General features: G+C 36.0%; 1 long non-coding RNA gene across 1 annotated transcript; it reads right to left on the bottom strand.

The window, feature by feature from the left end:
- Positions 1 to 318: 318 nt before the first annotated feature.
- On the bottom strand, positions 319 to 18,614 carry LOC124360642. Its single transcript, XR_006922258.1, has 3 exons — positions 18,514 to 18,614; positions 1,384 to 1,415; positions 319 to 443 (listed from the first exon to the last, which is right to left on the bottom strand). It is a non-coding gene; the product is annotated as an uncharacterized LOC124360642 (long non-coding RNA).
- Between the last annotated feature and the right edge of the window lie 5,861 nt (positions 18,615 to 24,475).

Raw genomic sequence — 24,475 nt, 5'->3', positions numbered from 1 at the left:
CATTTAGGTAATAATGGCCCTTCACACAATGTAATACATCTCTTTTATCCATGAGATATTTAAACGCGTCCATTTGTTATTCCAGTATCTGAGTCGAATCAGTAGTTTTCCGTTTTTACACTTATTAAACACAATAGTAACAAATAAAGCTTGCGGAAAAGTGAACTGTTGCCAATGCTGGCGACTGGTTACATTCACTGTCTGCTATGTAAGCTGTTCAGTATACCACCGCCTGGTCACACGGCGCTCTGTGCAATTAATTCATTTACATCTCTCTTTTTGCGGGATGGTTTTATGCCTAAACAAACACACAAAGACTAAGAATGTAGTTTATAATGCTCACCTATTATAACAACATCTGCCTCGGTGGGGACGTCCGCAGGGGGAGGGCTCTGTTGTGAGGACAGTAGCCGCTCAGTCTGGGTCAGTGGTCGCCTCTTTACCTGCAAACCTTGCTGGTTAAGTTCAATTATATTATTCACAACTATATTTGATTTGTTTTATTTTAAGTAAACAATAGGAACAGACCATTTTTAGAGTTTGAATTATACGCTCTCCTTTGTCTCCAAAATAGAATACTGAATACGTGATAGATGGGCGTATTATTTATTAGTGAGCTCATCTTTCTAACAATAGTTGTATGAAAGGGTTTTTTGAACCCCGTTTGAAATCTTTGTGATGTGACATGAATATCTTACCACATGCATGGTTGGACAAACTTTTTAACATATCGACCTTAAATAGTGCAATTAAGTTGGAAAAGCTTCCAACGTTTATATAATTATTCTTATTTTAAAATAATATTTTGCAACAAGACCACGCAACGAGTTTGAGTTTTGGAAACAATATTTTATTATAGTGAGCATTTATACTTAGTTAATGATTACGGCAGATCTATTAATAAAACCATTTACACGAAATTTAGTATATGTTTGCGTATAAAGGGACTAGTGATGGATAGTTCATATGGTATAAAACACGTAGGTCCACTACTACTATGCTCTTAAACAAACAAATTATTATGAAAAGTGGCAGGTAGAGTAGATTGAGAAAGACTTTAATAATTACAACCCGCTCTGTTTTTGTTTATACTAACTTAGGATTTCAGCAAACATTTAGTTGCAGTATCAGTTAACGAAATTAAGCTGAACTTTTCTCGCTCTCTCTCGATTAAGTAATCTCACATTCAGATCTATTTGTGTTCAACCAGCACAAAAGAGAATAAAAATATTATGCACTTATAAGGGAGAATCAACACAAACTTGCGTAATTTATGATGTTTCATAATTATAATCTCCGTCTAAAATAAGTTGTAAAATGCTGAGTAGCAAAATCTAGTAACAACTTTACTAAACTTCCAGTATAAGTAACGAAATGTTGTACCTGGCGTGTGATGAAGCGCAGCATTGCGGGCCCTGGAACAGAGAGAGGAACAATGAGTGATGTTGGATAAGATGTGATTAACTCATCAGCAACTGCATGTTAATCGCTGGAGTTGGCAAATGGCCTTGCATTTATATTAGTAGGCTGCTGGAGAGCCAGTATTGCTTATTTATATGTGGAGCCGAGATTAGCGGTATTTGAAAGAAATTCCGTTCATTACCAGTTACCGGTACCTGTAACATTTCCCCATCAAAACGTTATTGTTTGATAATCAAATAACCCCAACAAAGACAAAGCGGAATTTCCATAGAAGACAAAGCAATAAATTAGTTTTTAATTTTTTGCGAGAACTACTCGTAATTATTATTGTAGGGTTTTTGTTTTATCTGCAGCTATTATTGAATTTTCTTAAGGAAAACTAGCCGTTGCAGCACCCTGCACTAACCTGCACCAGAACACGTTCTGCGAATGTTTAAAAAAGGAACCTACTGCACAAAAATTTGAATCTGAAGAAATTTCTCAATTTTGTCGTATCGCTCATATTTAAATATAAAATTAACCTGTGTAGTTTTTGAATTTATAACCTATTAACGTTCAAAACGACCATTGACATAATAGATTTTATAGTAATAAAATTATTTCAGTGATAATTTATCAAAATACCAGAGGGGGACGTAGCTCCATTCTCTTCATTCTATAATATCCGAAATTAAATTTGCACTGTATAAACACACAGCCTGGTTTTTTTAAAATCAATCAACCTAGAAATTGATAGTCAGTGACGCTAGATAGGGTCATGTACTCGTACATGGTTAGCCGACGCTCATGTAACATTTATATACGTGTCTGATGGTCGGTTTAAGTGTATCATAGTATAAAAAATGTACTCTGAGAAATATAATTTCATATTGTTAACCATATTTTACACTCTCCCATTTAGATCCCCGCCAAAAACTAGCGTGGCTGACGATCGATTTTTTCTTAGGGGAAAACCAGGTTATGTGTACAGTGCAATCCGGATCTCGGCTCCTGAACCATGCCGATAGACCGTAGTATACCGCCAGGCTACTGTTCAATTTAAATGTTTAATTCTACTCCACTTTGAAAGTAATGTAATATTATTAAAAACTTTTAATTTTGAATGGGAACTTTTAAACCATATTTATTGTTTTTAGGCATAGTCATGCACTAAATTACAAGGTGTAATTTCAATTAACAATGTAGTTATGCAGTGACGTGATGCTGCAGGCATCTATGTAGGTCATATCTTGGTTTATACAATGGTGCATTAAGAAGATGATAGATTAGCACTGTAATGTTTCATTGTGCAACACGTTCAAGTTGTACTCACACAGCCTGGAGGTGAGTCAACAGTAGCTGTACTGCATACCGCACAGCTTATCGATACTTATGAATGTATCAGATATTTTCATTGGTGATAAAACGTCTAGAACTGGAATAATCTAATTAAAAATGCAATATAAAGCTGTCGTCCACCAGTCAGGCAACATTACTTCACGTGTTGGCTTACATAAAGGACAGAATTATGGCAATATCGTTTTTATCATATACAGTATTTACGTAATTTTCCTTGATAACCAAATAACGCAAAAGAAAAAAGTCATTTTTACTTCTGCAATGCCTCAATGTCCTCAAACTTTACTAAATAGTTATATAAATAACTATAACTGACTTAATTTTGATTAGCATGACGATTCATATAGATACGTAAGAAATATAGGTATGCACACCATTCTGATAATTTATGTATCTTAATGTATGTTAACACAAGGCAGTTCAGTGCAATTGTAACCAGGGCCATACCCAGCTTTGGTGGGCCCCGAAAAGATAATCAGCCGGGCTCCGTCATGTACCGCCAAAATTGTCCAAAAACCGGCATGAGTACGGGCCTGCTTGTACCTTTACGAAATAGTTGAAGGATATTGATATAACTAACATTTTGATTATCATGATGATTCAGATGGTAACGTAAAAAATATAGATGTGAACATTATTCAGACAGTCAATTTTTGATCCATCTGCATCGTGTCGGTAATTGTGTGGCATCTTCATAACGCCCTAAAAGTTTTTTTTTTTTAACATTGCAGTGTTTATTAACTTGTGTAACTATGAGAATACAACCTGGAGGATATACTGGTACCCTCGAGGGAAATTTTGTTGTCGCTGGCTATTTTAATGCAAAAGCAGTCAATATGAAATGCAAGTGAGGGCAAGAGAGGTCGCTGCATTCTGGAAATGGCTGCACGGGCTGGTCTGTTAAACGTGAATTAGGGGGGAAAACACTCCCACATTCCGACGGCCGGATACGCATTTATCATTTCGGATATTACTTTTGGGGCGGGAAAACCTCTACCGAAGAATCACGGAATGGAGGGTGTTGAAGACCTTTTCTGGATCTGATCAGCACTATATCACATTCAGTTTCGTGCCTAGGAATCAGGAGTTGTGATCTGGACAACTCCAACGAACTCAAGGTTGAAACGTTGCCAGCCTAAGCGAAGACACTTTGACTGAGATTATCGTCAGCGATAATTGAAAGTATTAGAAGTGACGAGGAAGGCCGACAGCACTGTAAAATCTACAATGGAGCTTATCGAGAAGGGCTATGACATGAAGATGCCGAAAAAGAGGGGCCTAGTGGAAACAAGGGTCAGAGGGCTTCCGCTCGGTCTCCAGGGGAGTAAACGATGCCACGCTGGTCGTGAAGTGGTCGTTTGGTCTTCTTCTCGCCTCGGAGAGCTCTGGAGATTTTCCAGATGCCGCCGACACCACCGTCAGCTTGGTGCTTCACGAAGTCATCCGACGCAGTCACTCTGTGTTCCGCCAGGAGACGAGAGCACCTCCTGGCCTGAATGGCCGATATCTGTCAGCGAGGTGGTTTGCGAATTTGTGCCAGTTGACTTTGGTGGGACGAGTCGGTGGATAAGCTGGCGCTCCGTCGTCCGGGAGGTCGAAGATAACTGGCACATGGTCTGACGACAGGTCAGACACAGCAAACATCTCGATGTGCCCGTCTAGTGAACCAGCTAGACCGATGTCAAGTATATCTGGTAGATATCGTCTGTTGTGGTTGTAGTAGGTGGGTGTTTTCAGGACTCAGTAGGCGGATGTGGCGTCGGTTTTCCAGGAGACGGTGGAGTTGTTGAAGTCCCCAGCAACAAGTGCTGGGGAGCCAACCGCAGCAGGGCATCGAGGCAGCGTGCTTGTAGTTAGTAGATGGCTGAGTTCCAGCCTCTTGTATGCCAGCCCGTCGCCAGCTGAAAACTCTCAGCTTACCCATGGCATGGTGGCGGACATCATCGCGCCTTGAGTTCTTGTGGCAGGAGGAGCGGGGCAGGAGCTACTGCACTAGATGCCAGCTTTGGCAGTTCGGCACGATCTGGCCGGAGTAGAAGATTCCTTCGGGCAGAGCTAGGTGGACTTTGAAGCTAGCAATAATCAGGAGCAAGTGTGATAAGTGGAACGAATTAAGAGAAGACATGAACAATGACCCTTGGGGACTGGGTTACCGAGCTGAAATCCGCAGACTCCGTATTATGAGCTCCTTCCTTATGGACAACACAATGTACGCCTTATTTCCTACCAATCCGGTCTGGGAATATGAGAATATCTCAGTCGACCCTTGGCAGATTCCCTTATTCACCGCAGTAGTCCCGAGCCGTCGGACAGATCTGGTGTCTTAAGAGGTCTTGCTCTGACGGTGTCCCGGCGGAAGTGCAGAAGGTAGTAGTTAGGACTGGTCCACAGCTGCTGCTTATTTACAGTCGCTGCTTGTAAGATGGCTCCTTTGATAACCGATGGAGGGCCAACGCTTGGCCCTCTTAAGTAAAGGCAAGGGAGATCCTGAAACCACACACACCTCTCGGTATGTTGGACAAGGCAGGGAAGGTTCTCTGAAGCCGAGGCTCGTCGATGCGATCGAGGCGGGTGGTGGCCTATCTGGCCGTCAGCACGGTTTCGGGACAGATCGCTTGACAATCTGGGCGGTTACGTAGGTTTTAGTCACCTTCAGGGCGTCTCAGCGTGGGACCCATTGCACGATCGAGGCATTGTAAATTTCTACCTAACCTAGTTCCTCACCGGTCAGGGCAACTTTCGAGCATCCTTGTTTAAAAGCTCGAAACGTCCCTATGGGGATGCGGAGGAGCACGACGACACCAACCACACTTTTTCTGCTGTCGATGGGAAAACGAAAGCAGATTCGAAATTACCATAGACTAACTCTCACCAGACACCATTGTTCGGAAAATGGTCTCTGACAGACAGATTTGGAATTACTGTCTCTGTTTATATAAACCGGATTCTGAAAACTATGAAATTAGAAGAAAGGTATTACAGCCCGTTGTTGCCGAATCGATGGCATAGTACTGTATGAGCCCTCTGTTAGCTTAATTAGGTACCCTCTTGAAGTAATGCGGAAAGCAGTCCCGAGGGAGTGATGCCTGGGCCAATTGGGTTTTAGTGGGTTCGAGTCTCACTCACACCAGCGAATTTCGCCGAAGGTACATTAGCATTGCCCCGTCAATAAAACAACTATGAGTGTTAAGTTAATGGAACTGTAAACCCAGATAGATGTATGGTAATTTAATTAGAATCCTCTTCAATTTCTTCTAAATCCATATATTCAAATATTTTAGGAACATTTGTAGGTGAATCTACTTTCACTGGGTAATACACAATTCACAAAAGCATTGTCCATTTTCTATGATTTCCAAAAATGTGCCTTTTCAGAGCCACTGCAGAATTAGACAATAGTCCTGTCAATGATCCAAGGATCCATGAGGTCCTTACATAAATGCACAGTTGTTGTTTCTTGAGTGTAAGCAACTTGATACCGGCTACAACTTTGTGCATTCCATCAAGCGCTTCTTCTGTAAACTGCGTAATGGAAAATATTTTATGACGTCTATATCTTGAGTAAGAAGTCTATGGACGCTGCTTGGCACACAACTCTAAATAAAAGTCCTTCGTGCTATTAAGTAACTCTAGGGACCCATCTATATTAACTGTATAGTCACTGGTAATCATTCTTAAAACAAATGAAAATGTTTTATAATTCATAAATTCCAGTAATTTCAGAACTAAGTTTTGGATTCTCAAAGAACTCTCTAACTGTATTCCCGTCATTAGATGACTTGAAGCCTTGTTTTGGCGTTTCCACAATAAGACCCATTTTGCCTTTAAGAAAGTTGGATATGTTTTTTTTTTTCATTGACACAATTTCCTTTTTTCTCTTGTCCTTTGAATTCCCAACATTTGAATGGTAACCTATAAGGCTATGTACAAGGTGTTCCAGAACTCTGTATCAATATTTTCAGTTATTATGCCTGGATCAAAGACAAATAAAAATATCATATTCAAAATATGAAAAACGCAATAATTACCTGAACGGACCATAACGTATTTTTAATTTTCACTTATTTATTTATTATTATAGAACGTCCTGTTGTAGTACATCAAAATTTGGTACATAGCTGTATAACCCACATGCCTAATTACATTAAAATTAATACTTTTTAACAAGTTGTATTTTCAAAACGTCGGCTTCTTAAATTTTGTAAGCGTTAAAATCTTAATAACGACATATAATTATTGAAAAAGTCACTGTTGTTACGCTTTTTACAATTCTAACAATACCAAGGTGGAGAGAAATGGTTGCGAAATACAGTAAGTGAGATAATTTTATATATGAAAAAAAAAAAACTATGTATTAAACAATATCAACTGTCACTGAGTCAGCGCTGCTTGCGAGCCGCAACAATCAGCTGTTTTAATTTTCACTTCTCTAAGCAGCTGGTTATAAACATGGCATAGTTGAACAGCTGTGCTCATAATAAATTCCTCACCTATTGCAGAATCCATCCATCCCTCCCAAGTATCGAAATGATGAAACATTTCATCTGAATAGGGATGGCTGAAAGTGGCAATTGGTACAATTGATTATTGCGATTTAAAATGTCAATTTGTAACATGTCATGACGATGTAAATTCTTTGTTTAAAGTGTGTTACTGATGAAGGCTGATTTGAAAGAATAATAGAACTCGGGCATTTGCCACCGTAATTCCCGATCGAACACTCAAAGCGTAGTGTCCTAAAATCCTATTATCCTTTCGAACTATCGTTATTGTCAAATTGTAAGCTGTCATGACAACGGGACTTATACAGGGTGAGTGGCTCTTGGTGTGACAAAATTTTTTGGGTTATAATGCAATGTAAATGTGATACAATGGCGGTTATAAAAAAAGTCTAACTCCAAAAATTAGGTCTGAAATGACTTATTTTCAGTTTTTCTAAAAAACCCGTGTTTTTGTACGTAAATCTGATATTTCTTCTCAGCGACGTATAGACATATGTGAGCAAACTACACAAATTTTTTAAGATTCTCCGTTAAATTTTCGATGTGAAAAAAGTTATCGGTACAAACGGTTAGAAAAGAAAATTAAGCTTCAGGTCGATTTAAATGGCAAAGTTGCTAAGTTTTCAGAAAAACTTAAATATCATTGAACCCCATCTTTTTACCACACCCTGTACACAAGAATGTGTCAAGTGATATTAAAAACTTTTGCCATTTAATAGTGTTTAAAATGGTATGCCATATGACCATAGTTAAGTATTCGGTTACCTACTTTTATCGGTTTGAATATTAAAAAACATGCAAGCTACAAAAAGATTAAAACAATTTAATAACAACGGTACTTAATTTTTATGTTTTATCAAACTGCCTCGTAAAACAGGGAATTGAAATAATTAAAAAAAAGTAAAGCAGTTTAAACATTAAAAACGTTAAAAGTTCAATTATTGCAGTTCATTCTCAAAATGGCGACCTTCTTTTCTCACACAAGCTCTTGCTCGCTTTCTCATTGCTCCTGCGGTCATTTAAAAAGACAGTTATTCCCGAAGCCTTTGAGCAGCCATACCAATTCTCATAATTTTTTTCTGAGTTTACGTTATCATCAGATTTACGTACAAAAACACGGGTTTTTTTAGAAAAACTGAAAATAATTCATTTCAGACCTAATTTTTGGAGTTAGACTTTTTTATAACCGCCATTGTATCACATTTACATTGCATTATAACCCAAAAAAATTTTGTCACACCAAGAGCCACTCACCCTGTATACTGACTGTGGTGTATGATATCGCTATTTTTGTAATGTAGTAATTAATTGTATGTACGAGTAAAGGTTTCAGTATAGACTACCGTACGACGTTATTATTACATCCTTTACAAGTACTACAACAGTAACAATGTGTTGTAAATATACAACATGTATACATTGCATATGTAATATATTAATAATAGAATGAACTTATGAACATTTCTCACGGAGCACTTTACCAATGTTGTCTTTGCTCTGTTTATCGCTTATCTTTTCGAGGTCAGTTATGCAGCCCATACATCTACATTCGACATTGATCTTGGAATATAACTTCAGCACTTATTGTTTATAGACTGGTATTATTAGACTGATCTGATTGCAAATCCACTTCAGAGCTCCGCATTTTAGACAACAAGTAAAATCACTTGTTTATTTTAAAATAATAGAAACTCACCGTTTTTACCACTTTTGAATAGGTATTGTATAGCAGGTAATGTACTACAGGTAATGAAATATCATTGTATAATACAATAGTTTAGTATGGCTAGAAAAGTGTAAATGTTTAACAATTTTATTGCATTCTCGAAGATGTTCTCATTGAGTACGAAAGGCCTCACAAAAATAAAAACTTATATCATTGGAGAGTTTGTTTAAATTAATATATACATATTTATTGCAGCTTGTGAGATCTTGTACATGTATTGTCTGGAAAAATGTCGACATACCTGTACAGTTCAATAGCTCACAGCGAATTTACCGTTACATTATCGCACTAACAGCAATTATAAAGAAATTTAGATGAAACTACACGATTTTTTTATATTATCGTATACAAAGGTAATTAAGATGAAAGGTTGTGGAGAAACATAAACGAGACTTAAACATGCCACATGATATAATGTCAAAAAATAAAATCCTATAAAATGAATTAAAATGAGAAGATATTATTTTAAGAAATATGTTTGAATATGCTGCCTATATTGTTTTAGTATCCAGGCTATTCAATTTTGTTTTTTTTTTTTTTTCAATTTTTTTTACTCGAAATTATCGGCTTTTTACCGGATAAAACAGTAATGATATTGCAGTGTAATGACACTAATGTTGGCATTACTGATACTAACAGAATCAACAGTCTGCAACCATAGAAAGGTAAACAAAAATTGATCAATGTTCGATTCCTATTTTGTAGTATTTTACGAAACACGATTAAAAAGCTAAGAAAAATACGATTGATGCTAAGAAAATCTACCTGATGTAATAATCATCCTTATGGTGGAACTTTGGGAAAATCTTTTTGCATTTTCTCCAATCATAGCACTCAGAATTTACTTTTCAGCACTATAGCTGCCGTAACGTTTAATAGATTAAAACAAAATTTGGTAAAAGACAGTATTTTGTATATAGCTTGGATGAGTATTACTCGACTATTTCCCAACATACAACACCTAAATTTATAAACTACAGTGAATCCTGATTGATCAGATTACTTGTATATATCTATGACAAGCAATGTTAATTAATTTTTATGCTTACTCAGTTTTCGATGTCACATAAAGTTTCAAGATGGCGAGCGTTCAAAGTTTGAAAAAAAGAATTATTATCTAAATTATCTAATTATCCAAATTATTATGCATCGTAGAACAAAAAAAATAGTTTTTAAAACTTAGGTAATACGCAACAGTATTTGTATTTTGCATACTTGATGTTTGGTTTGCAAGTTAAATATTTCGCCATTTAACGTTTCGTTGAATCACTTACATTACAAGTTAATATGTTTACAAACACAATTTCAAACCAATTTCAAGTAATTAGACCTAAACCAGTTCCACATTTTTATAAACCACTTTATGTACCTAAAACCATTTTGATCTAAGATTTCTAAATCTTTGAAAGTATGTAATTTAGTTGCCAACCAGTACATAATAACCTTCTAAGATAAAACATTTATATTTTTGTATGTCAGCCCCACGTAAAATTTACTTTTTGCCCGATTAAGCTGCAAGGGATGTTTAAATATAATTAAAAAACCCCATAATTTCCTGTTTAAGAAATGTTTCCTGTAACCTATTATTCCAGCATGATGTCTGGGACGAAAGATGAATCAACAGTGCGCCAATTGAGCCAGGGGAATTGTTCAATGTCTGATTGGTGAGGAATATCTGGTCGGCCTAGTTGACCCTGTCCCAGAGCTCTGACAACAAAACTCTCGCCCTCTATTCCAGCTTTATCAGATGGAACGTGAGAACTTCAGTTTATTTTTTATGATTCATGTTTGTAAATGTTTACGAATATTATCAGTAAGTTATACTCCTTTCGTTTTGTCCAAACTACCCGTGATAAGGATAAAGGATATCCAAAGACAACGACTCTCTTACATCTTGACTAGGCTCTAGATAACACAACTAACACTCATACTGCGCACTGGTATCGACTCCTATAATGCAGCTAAAATGTCAAATAGAAATCCACTACAAACTACAAATAAGAAAGAAATAGTAATGTAATTATTTATACTTGCGTACTTTAAGCCGAGAAGGACTGAAACTCATAAATATCACACGGTATAATAAAATGCATGCAATAAATTATTAAAATTTTGAATACATTTTTAAGATGGCGGCCGCAAGCACTTTGTATGCAAGATTTTCTTCAATATTTCGATTATTTTATTTTAATTTAATTTAATTATTTTGTATATTAATGTATTTATAATTTATAAGCACCAATGATAAAAAATAACTAATTATTTTATAAATAAAATTTCATCAATATAAAATACAAACAAAAAATTTCTTTCTCTTTTTTAAGCCTCAGCTTACACAGCTATGTAGGCTTCGATGTTCACTGGTTTATCTCGTGTCTATACATGATTGGCCCTCCCCGGGATTTGAAAAACAAAATTTATTACATTGTTACTCCTTTACATGTCCTTTAGATAATTTACAATAATGTTTGGTTTAGATGTTTACTAAATCCTAAGTAGGTCTTTTGGCAGGTATGCTCCAGGCAGAAGTGAACCCTTCTGGACCAGCAGTGAATTACGCGACTGGGTAGGGACTTACTAACTATGGTCATTTATTGACCGGGAATATAAAAGTATGGCATGGTTATTTTATGGGTTATGATTATTATTACGTTTACTACAACACACAATTATGTTATGGTGTTTTATCAAACATTTACCAAGTTGGGAGAGTACACCTCTAGGAATACTGTTGGTGAAGGATACTTTAGAAATTTGATTTAGTCTATGTTTGGTGAACTTATTCTTTGGTTTATGTCTCAGCCCAGAATTGATACTATTTATTACTTATAATAACAAACTAGGCTCCCTAGAAAAAGTATTGGTGATTGGTTCTTGATAAGGTTATTTCATCGGTTATTCATAAAGATTTAATTTTAAACTAGTCAAAAGTGGTGAAACCTTTGTTCAATATAACACGATTCGCCGAGCGTTTACCTAGCAGCATGACAGAAGAATTTGGTAGAAGAATATGTGCAAAAATCCAGCATCTTACGTATTTATACGATTTACTCGTCTGTCTTCAGCTCGCCCCAGGCTCCTATTCGGGTGTTCGCCGAATTCGGGAATAAGAGGGATTTGGTGATTAGTTGAATTCGGAGATGAGGTTTTCCAAATTTCATGTCAAAGCTGTATCCGTTCTCGAGAATCGTGCAGGGCATAACGCTTCGCTATCGCTCAGCCAAATGATGTGTGATATGTAAAAATAATCATGGATTTCATAGAAAAATGATCTTGTTCTCGAGACTGAATCTAATCGGACGAAATGTAGAAGTATAACAAAGTAAAATAATAATTTACACTATAAATTGACGAATTAACTAAATGTTTGAATTTGAGGAGATGTTTGGGACGACAAATAGAGATACGAGTACATACGATATGCCCTTTTTTAAAGTTGATTTAATTTCCAATAATGATATTGCGCTAGATTTGTGTTCCGACCTATAGATCAATCAAAATTGGTCTTTGAAAAAAAAAAATCGCTTAGACGTAAAGCTCGTAAAGCTTTTGATGTTAAATGCGTTTGTGGTTTAACCGTTAGATATATGACGTATAAGAAGTGACTGGACCTTTCTTGTTACAATTTTAATTCTGGCTTTCGATTCTGCTATTGGATTTGAACTACGACCTCTGGTTTAACTGGTACAGCGCTTGGGAGAAAAGAGTGCAAGGTCAACCCTTCTGATTCTATAGAGTAATTTAAATTAAAAAATTTTTGAAGAATAATCTAAATTGTGCAAAATTTCAAGCTTATAGTACACAGAAAGTGGGCTTGACTTTTTATAATCTATGTAAGTCAGTACAACAGGGGTTTTAAAGATGAAGGTGTTTTGGTTACCCGAAGAATACTTAACCTAAGTAGGTAATCTTCATCTTTATATCGCCAGAAAATATTCTCAGGGAGGGTAAGGTTAACGGAAATTAAGAGACAGGGGCTCCTGTCTTTCAGAGAGTAGAGTTAATTATAAGAATAAGTAGACCAAGTGAATTGGTCCACCAAAGGGTTGGGCATAATTGACAGTAATATATCTCAGCTGAATAAGTAGATCAGTGGGTTTAATTTACACTGGAGATTATCTAGCCAAATCAAGAAATTCCCGTGGGGTTGTAGACGTATACTAGTCACTCGTTTATGTAGTAATACAAGCTCAATCCGGAACCGGATCGAATTACAAAAATTGTAGTAGCAAAATACATTTTTAACTCCTAAAATTTCCAATTCACGACTAAGATTTTGCCATTGAGAGCAGTTTTTCGGGATTCCGGAATTCCTGAAGGATATGAGACATAAAGTTACTTGACCTTTTTGTAGACCGCATCATTGTATAGCTATTAAAAATTTTATATTTAAGCTACGACCAACTAACTTTCAGCCGCTGTCGACGTCAGAAACTAAATTCACACGTAAACATTACTAAATGTTTGTATTTAAACGAGTTTAAAACGACTAAACCCATAGAGATAGGGTAAAGGTTACTAGACGTTTTCTGTAGATCACGTCATTTCCTAATTTGATGGGTAAATTAGATTTGAGCTTCGACCAACCGTTCGGCTGCTATCGGGCTCAAATCATTATATTAAACGAAAAAAATCTCTGAAATCTTTACTATGCAAGAGGGGTGTTTTTAAACCGTTAGAGATAGGACAAACATTTACTAGACCTTTCTCCTGGTTCATTTCATTCCTGATTAACGATTATTCGTCAGATTCAAGCTAGCTCTAACGGTTCGCCCGCTTTCTTGAGGGTTTAAACGTAAAAGTTTCCAGTTTTCAGACTTTTCCTACGGTTATATTGGTTATACAGCAAAAGGTACATGTGTGCCAAATTTCAGGTTTCTAACACTTCTAGAAGTAAGTTAAAATTTGTATGTATATATCAGTGAGTCAGTTTCACTTGCGGCTGTGTAAATATAGGGACTGGTAGACATATACTCACTTTGTAGTAAGATGTTTGTGGAAAATAAAACTGTACATGTGTTTTGTGTATAACACAAACTGTATACTAGTGTGCTTGTGGGAAAAATAATATACTACTACAAAACAGTACATATCAGTTAAAAGTTTTTAAACATTTTAAGCTTTTATTAAGCTTTAAAAATGGCGTATAATTCGCTTAAGCACTATATATATAAAGGTATTGAGTTTCGGACCTTTCGTTTTGCACTATATATTTCAATTTAAGCCAGGAGGGTAAAAATATTTGTATTACACTCTTCGTATTTGATTTGTGAGAGTGGGTATCGGTATATTTTAACCTTGTTCGTCATTATCCCTTTCAGGCCCCGACCACAATATTTTGTGGGTTCAGTTAAAAATTTATTCTTCACAGCATAGACCTTTTTACAAGTTGTGACCCACATCACAAGATTTTGTAGGTTCTACTGAACACAACCAGCTGGTCTGTTTGGTTGCTACAGCCTGGTGGTGAGTTTGAGAACTATTTTGTATGTTGTTGTTTATCCAAGATGACGCTGTGTGCTGACGCTGCAGGTAAATATATACAAGTTTTTTACATTAAAACTAATTCAAAACCAACTTAGCTTGCCTTGTTTGGGTTAAGAAAGAAATGAAGAATACAAAGATAGTAGTTAAATGATGAAACACTGTTTTTAATTATCTGTAAAATGACAGTAAAAGTTAACCTACAAAATTTTGTTGTCTGGGCCTGCAGCCCTACTTTGCTATTTTTTAAGTACTGCTACGAAACAAAAACTATGTTGTATACTTATTTTAATAATAACTTAAAGTTATGCAATTTGATTATACAAAGTGGTACCTAAATTGTGGTTACTCTAACATGGTATTTACATAGGCCTAGTCCTAAAAAGTTGGCGCATTTGAAAATCTGTTGTAGGCCCAAGTAAATGTTTAAAAATTGCTAATCAAAGTGGTATCTTTTTAGGAGTTGACAATTTGTCCTTTTCTCAATGACGACCAGCTAGCTATTAGAGCTTTTGGAGAACTCTGATTTGGAAGATTTTGATATTGATGAAGAAGATGTGCCACAACTGCAGTTAGCTGTAGCTAATGAAAATGGAAGCAGACCCACAAACGGTGTCCATCACCGCTGAAACTCTGACATTCCACTACAAGTCCGGATGGAACAAGAAAAGCTCAGACAACGGTGGAGAATAAAACCTTGGGAAACGCCAATTGTGGCACCCATCATTGAACTTCCAGTAAGTATTCTCGTAGCCTACATTATTAAACCTTAGGCCAGATCAAAACTTAACTTTCAAGAATCAAAGTCAAGTTCGTGCAAAGTTGTTTTAGTTTGATTATTGTTGATGTTATGTTCAGGTACAAATGAAAGAACTACAAAAAAATGTACTGCAAAAAATATTCTTTTAGCAGACTAAGATTTGTTTTGTTGTTACAGGTGTAGGAACTTCTAGGCCCTAGTGAATACTTTGGACGGTACCTTACTGAAGAGCTGTTTGAGTTAATGGCTGTAGAGTCTAATAAAGTATAGCTTGATGACTGCAGGTAAAGAGCTAAACACTTCACTATCTGAACTAAAAAAGTTTTTTGGGATCCAGCTGATCATGGGTACTATAAGATACCCAAGACTTCGAATGTACTGGGACCAAAAAGTACAGACTGCCAGCTGTGGCTGATGCCATGTCGAGGAATAGGTTTACAGAGCTAAGGCAAAACTTACATTTGGTTGATAACAATACTGTAAACAAAAAAAACAAAACAAAACAAGTTCTGGAAAGTCCAACCCATTATAGATGCTGTCAGAAACCGTTGTTTGGTATTGCCTCGCCAAACAGGAGATTACAGCATCGACGAGCAGATGATTCCATTTCTTGGTGCCTGCCCTAGTAGACAATATGTAAAAAATAAACCTAGACCAGTAGGTCTAAAAAACTTTGTTTGCACAACATCAAGTGGTCTAGTTGTAGACTTTGAGATGTATCAAGGTAAAACCACTCCTTGGGAAGACAGTGGTTTAGGTCTTGGGGCAAATGTAATCCTGCACCTGTCCAAAAACCTTGCCAGCTAATTCCCGACTTCACTATGACCGCTATTTTTCTACACTAAGTTTGCTTGATGCCCTTAAGGAAAAAGGTTTTTTGGGGACAGGAACTATAATGGGTAACAGAATTGGGAAAGCAGTCCCAGTTTCCAAAAGACAGTGAAATGATTCGGGGGGAATCCGTCCAAAAAAGTCAGAGGGGATGAAAGTGTTTGTCTGACTAAGTGGAAAGACAACAAGACTGTGCTTATGGCTTCAAATATTTATGGGGTGGAAACCAGTACACGAAGTTAAAAGGTGGGACAAAAAAGAAAAAAACTATTCAAATGTTCAATTGCCCAAACGTCGTAAAAATGTACAATGAAAAAATGGGAGGTGTTGACCTTTGCGACCAGCAGATGGAAGCATACAGGACATTTTTTCAAGACCAAAAAGTGGCCCTTAAAAGTCATCATTCATTTTATGGATCTGGCAGCAGTGAACTCCTGGATGGAGTAAGGTCATCTGCTATAGCTAATAGTATTCCCAAAAAAGATCAGCTAGATTTAATGAAGCTAAGACTAGCTATAGCAGAAATGCTCATTGCCGTGCCCACTTCCAAAAGGTATCAGAAAAGCAGAGGAAGAGGAGGGACCTCCTGCAAAGAAGACTCTTTGTGCACCCCTACCTTGCAAAGAGAAAATGCAAGATGGGTTTTCGCACTGGCCCGTGATGGACGAGCTATCCACAAATAGAAACTGCAGGGCCCCAGGCTGCAAAAGCCGAACACGTGTCCGGTGCACTAAATGTAATATATATTTGTGTCTTTCTGTAAAAAACTCATGTTTCAAAGACTTTCACTGTAAATAACCATATCTGCCTTTTCCTCTTCTATCTACCCTTTTTTAACAACTTTAAAACTAACTCTGATGTCATTAATTAAGCAAAATGTCAAGTCGTGAGCATTGTTTTAGTATGCGTGTTAATATAACATTAAGTGTGTCTGTTATATGAGTGTATAAACAACATTTAATACAATACATGATGTTATTTAACTTGTTTTCTCTTTTTAACTTCCCATAATAGTGCATAACAATGTGTTGCTGTTTACAAAGCATATGGTTGTTGTCCTGTGCATAATGACGAGTCAGGTAAGCAGGTTAAAACCCAGGCCACAAAATTTTGTGGGTCATAAAAAACCATAAAAGCATAAATACAATAATAAATACAAAAAAAATACAGTTATTTATTTGGCTCATAAGAAGTAAAGTTAACAATAAATCATAGTTTATTTTAAAAAATTACAAGGCTGGGCCTGAAAGGGGCTATACACAATGCTCCTAAGCAATTATTCAAAACAGCTTAAGGACATGATCTGTATAATCACCATGAAATATAGCCACACCGGATCAACATATTCTGACTCAAACTGTGCTATGATTTACAATAAATTAGGGTCTCAATTAGGACGACATTAAATACAGTACAGGTATTTAACACTTAAAATACATATCTCACCTCTTGTTTTTATGTTTTCTTAAAAGTACTAATGTTCGGTGATCATCTTTTGTGATAACTAATTACTTATAAACAACACATTCCACTACGGATTGTGTTGTGCGTTTAAAGTTTTAGAATTAAACAACACAGTTACGTTACTGTTGCTGCGTTGTTTTCATATGTTAACTCGTATAGTGTTAATTTATTATAATCCAGGAAGTATTATGCAACAAGATATAACAAGATGTAATATTAAAATTATAACATTTTTCACATTTCTAAGATTGAAGCATCCAAATGTTTTCATAAATACGTACTATACGTAAGAACTAAGACTGCCCTTTAAAATATACCAAAGTTATACAGATTGAATTAGTAAAGGATGAACATTTAACGTAAAGACGTTTGATAAGAAAATCCTAAAAAAATTCTTTCAAATGCATCCAAGGGCAAAGTAGATCGAAAAGACAACATGGTTGAACAGCTTCATCATTTTGAAAGCGAGTCTAACATTCATTTTGAAAATAACTGTTTATTCCTAAAACATTTAGTAATATTAGGCAAAGGTAAGTCCAAAATATGAACAAGATTTGTAAGAAAAAGGTTATAATTTATTTTTGAGGACATTATAACGATAGTACTCTCCTTCAACTTTACAAAGACATCGGGATAGTTTGAATTATTGTTAGCAATTTTTAAACAATATAGCTTGTAATTTCTGTAAACCGAATTTTTTTAGAGCTTCTATTAAAAACACTCCCTCTTAATAAGCATTAAATTGTTATAAAATAAAAACTAATAAAATTATGGCGTGAGTTCCAAATGACCTTAACTTTAAAATTTTAATTCGTAAATTTTTTTAGAGTGTTTACCGAGAGAAAATATTTAAGTAGCAAAAAACGTACAATGATTTTATAGTTTTCAACACTTTTACACTTTTATAAATCAATCTAACAGACAAGCACAATTTTAAAGCTAAATATTATATCAAGATAAGTTAAAAGTAGGTAATACACATGTACCTTCTAGTAACAGCGCATGGATAACAGAACGAGAGGTGGACACAGAACAGACTGGACTGCGACTGGGAGCGGGGAGCCGCTAGATGTCTCTCTGGTCAGAGGTCACTCTTATCGCTTTATATCGTCACGTCACGTTGTTATGTTATTGTTACACACAATATCCAAACCTGGCTTCACACAATGGTGTACAGCCATAAACCACAAGATCCATTATAAATATGAGAGAACATCTCACTGAGCAATGTTTCTACTGCCACACGGTTCATTTCATCATCTTTTTTAAAAGAAACGTTTCTCATTAATCGTAAACGTTTACTTATTTTTTAGACAAAAAATATATATGTAAGCCCATAATATAAATACATAATATAAATCTGAGCAAACATAAATCAAGCCGAGTCGCTTAACCGGCCGGCATACACAAGCGAGGTGAGGCAATGTAATGAACAGGTGAATGAGATAACCCTTATACAAGCTGGGATAACTACGAGTATTCTTTTAGCCAGAGTTGACTTTTTACGTTGTTTATTAGTAAGTTTTACTTTGAAACGTTCTTTTATTTTCCAAAGATGACTCGAGTTATTATAAGCTCCTATGCCATAAAAGGACGTTTTATCGACGTGTACATATTTATTAGAGCGCTGGATTGTGAGCGGGACTCACCGCGCCCTAGCATCGAGGCACGGGCATCATTACCTCTCGAAATATTTTTATCTGCATTACTTCGTGAGGCTGTTCATAAATCCTCAGAGAACCTAAGATATTCTATTGGACTGGAATTATTAAGTTATGCCGTTTTACCTTTCTTCTACTTTAAAAAAAATTTCATACCTTTAGAGAAAACAATTCGTGTCGTCATGCTCTGAGTCTCCGTGAAGCCACTCCGATTTTCTGAACTTGCACAAAAGAGAACACATCAATAATAATAGACACTACAATCATGAGTAGAACCGATCCGAGTATCTCCGGTAATAGGCTGTAGCTATTTGGATAGCACCTCTGCAGCTGCGATACTGGAGTCTTGTACCTTAGCATTATAGTATCTTGGCATCCTTCCAGATCTCACATCCATAAAGGGTATGAAGTGGGAAATAGACATACTCAATCACCACGCTTACCAGAGGTCCATCCATGTTTTATCAAACAGTTTAAAAATACGGTGATTCTTGTATTTGATTTATTTAAATTGCCAAAACAAAAATCTGTTTTCTATACATGTGCTTGGTGCCATGCTTCACAGTGATCTTGTTTTCATATCTACATGGTCTGTTTAGAGGAACGATTCTGATCTTCTCAATCACTTATTGAAACAGATCGTGTTCACCCACCCAGGGTAGGTAGCAGTCTCATGTCTCGATAAAGGAGCCACTTTGCTCCATCAAGAGTCCTTGTAGCAAACAATGTGAATATAAAACTGGCATAAGAAAGCTTCCTTCAAATATTTCCACATGAAAAATATATTGTATGCAACTTTCATAAATCGTGGCCCAGAATTTAGCTTTTATCTGCACTTGTTGCAATCAATCTAACCGTTCTCGTCAGTTATCGTATTCTTCATTAGCCACCTATCCGTAATTAAGCTGTGAAACATCCTCGATATATAGGCAAGAACTACTAGTAATTTTGCAAATCGCCCTTGTGAACCCATCTGAATGAATTAAATGCGTTTCCAACATCAAGTGTGACTAACGATGCATCATCTGCTGAAATAAGAAAAGGTTCTCATATTGAGCTATATATTGAGGTTTATTTTTATAATCTTACTTGGCAAGAAGATGCCATTGGTGGTATGATAGCTGCCGTTTTGTTTGTTGGATGTATGTGGGCATACCACAAATACTGTTCTTCTTGTAACCCCCCTGCTCCTGCCATTCCTGTCCATGCAGAACTGTTGCAGTCGGTGATGAAGTTGAAATTAAAGACCCTGCAGCTGATGATCGATCCAGACCCAGAATTCCGCCCCGAAGCTGCTGCCGATGCTAGTCTTGGAAACTAGACTTGCCACTCCCTGCTCTGTCAAGTGGCGATCTGCCATTTTGAGACGGATAGGGAAGACAGTACACGATGATACCAGCTAATCCTTCGGAGGCCAGTATCATACCTTTCTTAGGAAGCAGATTAAGGCTGCAACTGGCTGCAGCAATGACAAGGTGCATAAGCAAGACGAGGAGTAGCAGCAAACCACCATCACTACCGCCACCGCCAAAAAACCAACAACCAATTTTCAAAAACATTTTTCTCTGTCTCTCTGCAGATATATTGAGAATGAGTTGACCTATAGACATGAGTATACAGGGTGAGTCAGAAATATGGTAAAATATTTTAAGACATGATTGTAGAGCTAAAAATAAGAAAAAAAAGTTATATACAGGTAGGTCCGGAAACGCTCCATTAGTGAGTAATGGTTGGCGAAAGATTTTGCTTTGTTTTCAGTTCACCTGCTGAAATTAAGTGATTCTGAAATGTTTTTGTTCTTACTTTTTAACTCAAATAAGGTGGATTTATGAGTAAAATCACCTGAAAAATCAAATAAAACCACTCTAGAGGTTGAAGTGTGAACAGTTTTTGAGAAACAGTATAAAATTTGCCAAAAATCTAATAACAAAAACCACATGTTTTGGAGCAAATGCAGAGGTACATCATCAAGCAGGTTAAGTAGCTCGTTAAAAACTTCAAGTACACCACGCGATTAAGCCTGGGAGGAAGCACGAATACGACTAAATGATCTGCTTAGATTCCAGCCCAAGCATTTACTGAAAACTGATGTTGTGGGCGATTAGGTTTGATAGCATGAGGATTTCTGTCTGCCCAAGTGTGGTTAATGATAGCTGTTCTTGTAAAGTGAGCCTCATCGGTAAACAAAATTGTATTTAAAAAGTTTGGATCAGCACATTTTTCCAGAAGCCATCGACAAAAAGCAACACGGGGAGTGTAGTCTTTTAGCAAAAGAGTTTGGACATGCTGGAAGTGGTATGGGTGTAACTGGTACTCGTGAAGTATTCTCCGAATACTAGATTGGCTGACATTGAACTGTAGTGACAATTCTCTAGTACTCTTTTCAGGATTATCAGAAATTTCATTAAGAACCAACTCTTCTAATTCAATAGTCCTACATGATCGGGCGAAGCCTGCATTACTATGCTCCGAAGGCTTCAAAGAACCCGTTGCAGATAGCCGTTGATGAATAGTGGGAAAAAATCTTCCGCTTGGACACCTGCGGTTAGGAAAGTTCTCTTAATACAGACGTCTTGCTGCAGTACTATTGCAGCGTCCCAAACCATACATTAAATGCATGTCTGCTAATTCAGAGTTAGAATACACATGAATATTACCTGCCACAACACAAAATCACTAATAAAATGGATGAATATAACTGGTTAAAATACTTAACACAAACACACAGTATGTTTACAGTTTGTTGTTTTGTTCAACAATGAGGTGACATATGTCACCTAATAATAAATGCCCAGCTGATTATTTATTATTTAAAAATGTTTTAAACAGCTGTTGTTTAAATGATAAATTACCACCAGCTGTTACCAATCAGATACTCATTCCTTATTATAAAATAGCTTTGCTGTGTAGTGTAATACGTGAGGAGTCAATTTCACCACTTTTTTACACATTTAGTTAACTTTGCTTATTATGGTTGTTTTCAGAATTAAATTCTCTACAATCTGTATTAGGAAAAACAATTTGTTCATTGGTCATTTAACAGTGTTATTGGACATCAAACATTTAAAACAATATTTTTGTTATTAGATTTTTGGCAAATTTCATACTTATTCTCAAAAACTGTTCACACTACAACCTCTAGAGTGGTTTTATTTGATTTTTCAGGTGATTTTACTTATAGTAAATCCACCTTATTTGAGTTAAAAAGTAAGAACAAAACATTTCAGAATCATTTTTATGTAACATTTTTTTCTTATTTTTAGCTCTACAATCACGTCTTAAAATATTTTACCGTATTTCTGACTCACCCTGTATACATGTATACTTATAGAAATCTACATAAGCGATTTCAAGTTTGATGATGGTGCTTGTCCTTCTGTGTGATGTGGCTGAGCATTAGCAAAGACTATCATTGAAGTAGATTGATAACGAAAAATATTCCCTGTGTCTCTGATTGTCTGTTCAGATATATCGAGAACAAATTGACCTATAGACGGTGAATATATACATGTATACTCTTAGAAATCTACATGGGCAATTTCGAGTTTTATAGCATTATACTTTTAAGGCATGTGAGCATTAGCAAAGACTATCATTGAAGTAGATTAATAACGAAAAATTTCCCTTTGTCTGGGGTGGGGGGGGGGGGGGGTGGGGGGGGGGGGGGGTGGGGGGGGGGGGGGGTGGGGGGGGGGGGGGGTGGGGGGGGGGGGGGGTGGGGGGGGGGGGGGGAATATATGTAATAGTGAAGACAATGGAGAAACTTCGCTTCTGTCAGTGTATTAATTATCTATCAGCATGATAAATGAAGACCATACTGACCAATAGACAATTTTTCATGAACCATCATTTCTATATAGGCAACCAGGAGGGCACCGGCGGGGGGAGAGACGAACGGGTCCAGTCCCTCCAAGAGCATTTAATTCCAGAAATCAATCCCCTATTAGTTTATTTTTTAATAAAAATAACATGTATGTTGGAACTTTGAAATTAATTATAATCTAATACATAAATTCAACCTTTATAACTATTTTAATTTACGAAATACACAACACTTCACATATAATTCAATTTAGTTCAAAACGCTAATTATTTCACCCTCATGCAGCAACTACGAAAGTGAGGTCAGATCTTACTTTCAGTAACCGAGTGCAAAATGTACTCATACTGATTTAAAATCAAACGTTACAGAGTACTCAATTATAATCTCTGTCACATTATCTTGTATAAAGATTTAATCATTATTGAATCATCAAGTTTCCAAGTTATGAATGTGCAAAGTGGCAGTTTGGTTGAAAAGTGGCAAAAACCTGTTATTTCTCTTGTTGTTATTGATATATTATGGAAGTTAGTAAACAGTTTTGTATATAGAGACGTAGAAAGGAACAAGCTACATTTTAATATAAATCCTGTTATTAGGGCTCTATTAGTTTTTTATACAAAGAGTTGACGTTAAGATTTGGCCTTGATTTGTTATTTAAAGTCAACTATTATGTTGAATATTTGTTGATGTTATGATTAAATCTTGTTTTAGTTAAGAAGAGTCTGACAACGTTTATCAATAGTTTGATATACAAAACGTGTATAGATAAATTTGCTGTGACTCAAATAAATTTTACAACATTATATTATACAATGTTCAGTTTATTAATGATTATTTGAATAATATTTTACAGCTACCTTTTTTTATAAAGTTTTCAGGTCTGGTTATTTTTCTGATTTAATGTATCTAACTGATTTTATGTGCCTGTATATGTACTCATGTAAGTCATTCACAGTGCCTGGTTTCATGTAATAAAATATTACTATTATATACAAAATGTTTTGTGTAATACAAATTTTAAATGTGAAAAATGAATAAAACATCAATAATTTGTAATAAAATGTTTTAATTAACATTTTTTATTTACGTTTCACCGTTACGCTGCAATAATTTTTTGTCAGGACCAATTTTGTAGTTACCAAATCATTCAGTTAAGTCTGCTTACTTTTATCTACATTTTAACTAGTTTATTACAATATTTTTAACTTCCAACTATGTATCCATCAGGATTGGTATGGTCCTTGTCTTATATCTATACTTTAGTTTCAACATACCTTAGTTGTATAATATCATAACTCACACTTTATCTTTGACATACATGTCAGTAATGAGCGTTTGCCTGGACAGTGAGTGACAAGTGTTGCTTAAGTCAGTTGGCAATGAGTATAAAGATTGAACTTTATGACTGATCAGTGGTCAGATTTTGCTGGTAGCTGGTATACAATGATGTGCTAAAGATACACA

Source organism: Homalodisca vitripennis, chromosome 4, assembly GCF_021130785.1.
Source record: "Homalodisca vitripennis isolate AUS2020 chromosome 4, UT_GWSS_2.1, whole genome shotgun sequence".
In the NCBI taxonomy this organism is placed as follows: domain Eukaryota; kingdom Metazoa; phylum Arthropoda; class Insecta; order Hemiptera; family Cicadellidae; genus Homalodisca; species Homalodisca vitripennis.
Note: the sequence above shows the minus strand (reverse complement) of the source record. Positions and strands in the feature narration are given on the sequence as shown.